The sequence below is a fragment of the Octopus sinensis genome, linkage group LG6, assembly GCF_006345805.1.
Source record: "Octopus sinensis linkage group LG6, ASM634580v1, whole genome shotgun sequence".
NCBI classification, from domain to species: domain Eukaryota; kingdom Metazoa; phylum Mollusca; class Cephalopoda; order Octopoda; family Octopodidae; genus Octopus; species Octopus sinensis.
The window spans coordinates 94,371,487-94,378,986 of NC_043002.1; the positions used below are offsets into that span (position 1 = coordinate 94,371,487).

Below are 7,500 nucleotides of genomic sequence, written 5' to 3' on the forward strand. Positions count from 1 at the left end.
TAACAGCGATCACACATATTCTTCTGAAAAATTATGACCTTCATCGCGTATTAGTTCTTGTTGAGGTGAGAATGTAAAGCTTAGTAACGATCCTCTTGGTGCAGATGGATACTCATAAAGATGTACCAAATGAATTTATCGGAAGGAATTGTTATTGGGAAAATGTTATCGAGCACATTCAATACACAGGTCTGCGACCAAAAGATTTTAAATTTTATTGGTTGAAATTAACCAAGCTTTATCTTCTAATTTCAAAATTTACAAAGAAATCATAATATAACGTAGAGTTTCATAATTTATTTTACCATTACGTCCAAATTTGACAACTGTCTTTTATTATTACAATTAATTGCCATATTTAAATTGACTATAACAGTATAACTAATAGACGTAATTTTGAAAAATTACATCTGGCAACGTTTAGACCGCTTCACCGACACAGAGCGGTGTCTATAGTTTCTGTCACCCGCAATGATTGAAGAGAGAAAAATGCACTTTACAAAGTTACGAAGTCAAGTCGCTTAGGTTAAAACGTATATTTTTCATTTCAGTTATTTCCTCATATCTTTTTTCTATGTATATATGCTACATACATTGTTTTATCGCATAATATGTTACATTTTAATGCTTTTTAAATGATATTATGTATACATTTCGTTGGTAAATCTAATACTAATAAGAATGTTCCATTTTCATTTCCTTACAGATTTTCACATCATTTGAAGCAAAGATATCTTCTAGAAGACGTGCAGCAAGTCTAGCCCATATAACTTTTGTTACATTTGTGGTGAGTTTAAGGCGAATACACGTCAGAGAAACATTACTGAATTTGTCAAAAAAGCTTACTATACCTACGTCGGTGTGAAAGTAGGGGTCCGAGATAAGAATGGATTCCTTATAAGGCCTGCTCAATTTGTGTTGAAGAACTAAGACACTGGACAAAATATACAAAGAAGTCTTTTCGCCTTGCGGTTCCAATGATATGGAAAGTGCCTCAAAACCACAGTGATGACCACTACTTTTGCTCATTTAAGGTGCAGGGACACAATTCGAAAAGTGGACAAAACATTGTTTATCCAAATCTTCCATTTGCATTGCGACCTATTGTCTATGGATCAGACGTTCCAATCCCAACATCACCAGGAAACCTTGAAAACATACACTTGAGTCCTGAATCAGTAGGCAGAAATAGCAACGACAATGAAGGTGAAGAACCTCAACCAGTGTCAATTAAATGATTTAGTGAGGGATTTAGTGCTCGCAAATGAGTCAACAAAACTTTTAGGTTTCAGCCTTAAATCCAAGAACCCTGGCACATTATTTTATTGGTATCATAAGCGCGAAAAAGATTGTGTTCCTTACTTTGCTCAAGATTTTAATTTGGTTTATTGGTTTATAGTACAGAACCATCAGAACTAATTGGAAAGTTTGGCATAAGTTACAACTTTAACGAATGGATACCCTTTATTGACTCTTCAAAGAGAAGTTTTGAAGGTGTTTTGCTGCATAATAGTAATAAATATGCTTTCATCTCTGTTGGACCCTCGGTGATCATGAAGGAAACATGAAAATTTAGTGTCACTCTTACGAAATAAAAAAATTCAAAGATCAAAGCTCGAGGAATTTTGCTGACTTGAAATGTTGCTTGGACAACATTCAGGCTGCACAAGGTTTCCTCCTTTCTTACATAAATGGGACAGTAGAGCCAGGGACGTCCAACAGTCTAAAATAGAATGAGCAAGAAGGGATACGCTTATATCAGGAACAAAAATATCCTTCGAGAAAGTTCGGTTGATCTGAAAAGAGTTATTTTGCTACCTCTACATATAAAACTTGGCCGCTTGAAGCGATTCGTAAAAGCTTTGCAACAGGATGCAGAAGGCTTCAAGTATTAGCGTAGCAAGTTTTCTGCTCCATCAGACATCGAGGATGAACATTTTGGAAACTCTCTTAGTGATTCTGAAAAAGCGGTAAGGATTAGTTTTAAAGGTGTGATGAACAACTTGTGTAATCACAAGGATCCAAACCACAAAGACATAGTGGGAAGACTGCTGGGAAAGTTCGAGGCTTTGGGATGAAAATGAGGATTAAGGTTTGTTTCCTACAAGCCCATTTAGATTTATTTCCGGTTAATCTGGGAGATATGAGTGAGGAGAAGGGGAAAGGTTTCATAAAGATATGAAGGGAATGGGAAGAACATATCAAGGAAGATGGAGTGTCAATAAGACGTCCTACTACTGCTAAATGTTGCATCGTGAACGTTCATCAAATGCTCGCAAGCGTAAGAGATCTAGGCGAAGTTTCCAAATGAAAAAGTAGAGAATTTGAGATGCTGACTCTAAACAAAAGTGAATGGAACCTTTGTAAGAATCTATTTTCTCACCTTTGGCATTTGTGCCATTTTATTTTGCTAAATAAAGGGCCAAATTCAATTTTATTAGTTTCACTATGCACTACCATTAGTAGATTTACTTGCAAATTATGATGTTTTATCATTGAACCTTACGTAATGGGAAAGAGCTTTTTTTTTGATATTTCGAATTAGCACAACAAAAATATTTATAAAGTAACATATGAATAACAAAAAGGTATTTTCAAAATGTTCCATTTTGTAGACCGTGTTATTGGGTGTATGACATAACAAATAATAGCTCGTAAAAACTCTTTCATTCCATTCTCAATTTCAGTTTTTTTGAAAAAAATTACACCTTTTGATCAACAGATACTTTTATTTTCATAGGGGAAGTAAATGAAAAATCAAATGCATTTCTAGCTATCTATCTGTCTGTCTATCTATCTATCTATCTATCTATCTATCTATCTATCTATCTATCTATCTATCTATCTATCTATCTATCTATCTATCTATCTATCTATATCTGTCTATATCTGTCTGTATACATGCATGATTACCTACATATATGTGTATGCAAGTGCGTGCACCCGCGCGGTTGTGTGCTATGTGATTTTTTATCCGCGCATGGATTAAGATTTTGCTTTGTCTCTTCCCTTTCTCTGTCAATACATATATCTGTGTGCTTGTTGCTGAGTGAGCGAGTGTGCATGTCGGTGTGTATGTGTGTACGCGCGCGTGTCTGTATGGATTTTGACGCCATGAATTATTTCACTTTCATGAATGGCTGAAAACTTCTATTCTGTTTTCATAGAACATTTTCCGATTTTAGAAATCCCAGAAATATACTAGAACTTAGTTTAGGTTAGGCAAAAAGGCGGTGTTTAAGAGCACATTAGTCGAAACATTTTAATGTTACCATGTACTGTTTCATGAACACACAAACAGAACTATTATAAAATGTTATGATCTCAGTTATACTAGAGTTAAATAACTCTGCTCACATGTACGTTGCTAGTTCAGTAGTTCAGTAGATCATTTAATGTTTTGAAGTAGAAGGTTGTCTGTGTTCGCTGCAAACTTTCTGTTTCCATATCATGGAAGGTTGGCAAAACTTATTTGCTGAAACAGTAGCAAATAAGTTGATATGTACAGTATGCATGTTTGTCTGTCTTCTAACCTAGTGATTAGGGTGTTGCACGAACGATCGCTAGATTATAGTTTCGATACTCGGGGAGGGCGGCGCGTTGTGTTCTTGAGCAAAACGCTTCATTTCACTTGACTCTGTGATCATTTTTACATATGACGTGTGGCACTCGTGTGCACCTATACAGACAACGCCCATTCGATGGAAGGAGTGTTCTTATGAAAACAAACATTTGATCATTATTAACAAATCATCTATGTGGTTGTTCAGCAAGAAATTGTGAAACCCTCATTCGTATTCTGACGTGTGTATTTATATAACTGTGTACGTGCATGCGTGCGTGCATACGTGTGTGTGTGTGTCTGTATGTATATATGCAGGTATGTGTATGTGTGTGCGTGTGTGTGTGCACCGTTTGCTTATATGTTCTCACACTAACTTCTGTCGTTTTGACATAATGGAACAGGTGATGATGGTATCATCATCAGCAGCAGCTCCACATTACCAAGATATCTTAACCTGCTACGGTAAAAAGGTTAAGACTCCCTTCAATCATGAATGACCATGAGATTGCACCTAGAAAGTTCCCCTCCGGGGCACAAGTCCGGGCAAGGTGGTGTTTTTTTTTATGGAAGGCCAGTAGTCGCTCATGCATACCAGCCTGCCCTCTCCACGCCACTGATGTTATGCAAGGCTGTTTGTTGCATTCTACCTCTTTACTTTCCTGATCTGTTGTTTTCAAAGTAGTTAAACCTGTAATCGAAACTTTGCTTCATATTGTAGTTATATGAAGGATTTATCGTTTTTGCATCTTTGTCCGTCCTTCTATCCTTTTTGCTTCCTTCACCTAGCATCTCTGGCTTCTCATATTCTTATATACAAATTTACACACAAACACACACACACACACACACACACACATACCTGCATATATACATAAATACATATACATACATACATACATACTTATATGTATATATATATATATGTGTGGAGGCGCAATGGCCCAGTGGTTAGGGCAGCGGACTGGCGGTCGTAGGATCGCGGTTTCGATTCCCAGACCGGGCGTTGTGAGTGTTTATTGAGCGAAAACACCTGAAGCTCCACGAGGCTCCGGCAGGGGGTGGTGGCGATCCCTGCTGTACTCCTTTGCCACAACTTTCTCTCACTCTTTCTTCTGTTGGCCTGCTTGCTTAGCCAGTGGGGTGGCGTCATTTGAAGGCTAAAACAATGCGAAGCGCATTGTGACCAGCGATGTGTAGCAACATCTGATAGCCTGGTCGGTCACGGTGATCACGGTGATATACACACACACACACACACACACACACACACACACATATATATAAACATATTTAAACATATTTCATTTCACTTTCATTTCGTTTAGTATATTTTGCTGATTTAAGACGAGTTATCAAACTAATCGAGAAACTGAACGACCCAAAACTAATTGAATTGTTTTTTACACTTTTGAGTCAGTTTACTTTCCACTTTCAGCTTGTGTGTATACGCGGAGTGACCATTTAAAGTGGTTGGACGAATTCGGCGTCTTCTTTCAGCATGCAGGCATGGCAGCTTCTGTACCCTCAAATATAATTGTACCCTATACAATTATCTGTCTCTATCTGTCTGTCTTTCTTTATATATATATAATATATATATATATATATATATATATATATATATATATATATATATAATGTATATATATATATATATATATATATATATATATATATATATATATATATATATATATATATATATATATATATATATGTATATGTATTACATATATATATATATATATATATATATATATGTATATAGTATATACATATATATATATATATATATATACATATGTATATACATGCTTATATATAGTGGTGGGGATCCTCGATTTGAATAAACGTGGAGTGGCGTATAACTGACAAATAATTACAACATTCAGCAAATGAGACCGGAGGATAAGGAGTGAAGCAAACCTTATAACAGTAAATTTCGTTGAAGTTACGCTTAAATTAAAATTAAAATTATACTGGCGTTTTTAGAAAGGAAAGCTTGCCATACATCCATAAACAATTAAAATCGCTTATAGAACCACATCAAAAATGTATTTAAAAATGACATCCTTAAATCCATGTTTAGCTGGGCTGCAGAATACAACGAAGAGGTACTAAACATGCAGCGGATATCATGAAAGAATGAAGTACTCGTCACTAACAGCTAGAAGCCGCTCTAAAATACTACAAATTCAAATGTATTTAGCATAGATATTATATCTACTTGGCATTTAACTGTCAGTTATATTTTTCATGCTATTGAATAACAAGTGGTGATATATACATATATATATATATATATATATATTATATATATATGATATAATATATATATATATATGTATGTAGTATGTATATGTATAGATATATATATATATATATATATATATATATATATATATATATATATATATATATATATATATATATATATATATATATATATATATATATATAATATATTATATATGTATAGATATATAATATATATATATCCCAGTAAACAATAGAAATCGCTTCATAGTAAAAAAAAACAACACTTTATCAGTATAACATGCTTACTGTATGCGTGTCTTTGAAAAGCCTGATGCTACATTTTTCCCGGACAAAGCCCACAGCTCCAGGCATTTTAACGGCACTCATTCGTTAAGTACGGTATATTGTATGTATGTATGTATATTTTTTTATTTTATTTTTATTTTATCTAGTTTCAGCTCACGCGCTGTGGCCATGCTGTGGCACCGCCATTATAAAAAATATGGAACGCTTCACGAATTTGCGAGTCATCCTTGCGCAGGTGTCATGCTAATCTTCTCTGTATGGTTCCAATTTTAGTATATGTATGTATGTATGTATGTATGTATGTATGTATGTATGTATGTATGTATGTATGTATGTATGTATGTATCTATCTATCTATCTCTCAATTTATCTATCTATATATCTAACAATACACACACATATACACCCATATAATTTGTTATAATTAAATCCAACCTGAAACGTACGTATTAAATGCTTTCAAAATATTATTACTTGCTTTGACTTCATTATTACGGCTCAAAGCCAGCACAGACAATTCTGTCTTGACTTCAATTACTCTAAGAAGATTTTGGAATAATTTGTAGTATTTGGCCTCAATCAAAAATTCTGCTACCGTCTACTACTTATAAGCAAAACACGAATTTGCTACGCGCACCACACACACACACATGTACACGCACGCACACACACACAAACACGCACGCGCACACACACACACACTTCAGCACGTGCTGTTGGCGATTTCTTTTCCTTTCTCGGACTTTTCCATTTCTCCTTTCCCACGAAGGGTTACGCTCGAAACATCAAACTCTGTCTTTTCACCGAGTGTCAAGCAAATACATTTCTCAGCCCGTCTTCTTGTTGTCCGTTAATTTTACTAGTATATCTGAATCGATCGTTTATTTTAAATGCCTATACACACACACACGCACACACACACAGACACACACAAACGCACACAGAGACAGACACACAAACACACAGACACACACACACGTATGTATGTATGTATGTATGTATGTATGTATGTATGTATGTATGTATGTATGTATGTATGTACGTATGTATGTATGTATCAGCCATGCAACAACACACATGCTTTTCTCGGACTATTCTTTTTCTTCTTCCCGGACCGGGTCTCTTTTTCTCTTTCTAACAAAAATCGTTGCTCGAAACGCCACCCACCTTCTTTTTTTCCATCAAGAATTGAACGTCAAACTAATTCTTTCACTGTGCACCTCCTTTTGACTTTTGTCAAAAGTGTGTCCCTTCTGTTGCAAAGAAGTAAGGTGTGGTTTGATGGAGATTATTTTTCCTTGCCGGACCAGCTTATATTATTTGCGTATAATATACATACATGCAAATGAATGCGTTGGGGCACACACACA

At 35.1% G+C, this 7,500-nt stretch overlaps 1 protein-coding gene and 1 non-coding gene across 2 annotated transcripts in view; both read right to left on the minus strand.

The window, feature by feature from the left end:
• LOC115212746 overlaps positions 1-7,500 on the minus strand; it is a 266,915-nt gene that overhangs the window by 194,479 nt on the left and 64,936 nt on the right. The gene's annotated exons all lie outside the window — the stretch shown is intronic.
• LOC115213573 lies at positions 6,321-6,424 on the minus strand. The gene has a single exon (XR_003881826.1). It is a non-coding gene; the product is annotated as a U6 spliceosomal RNA (small nuclear RNA).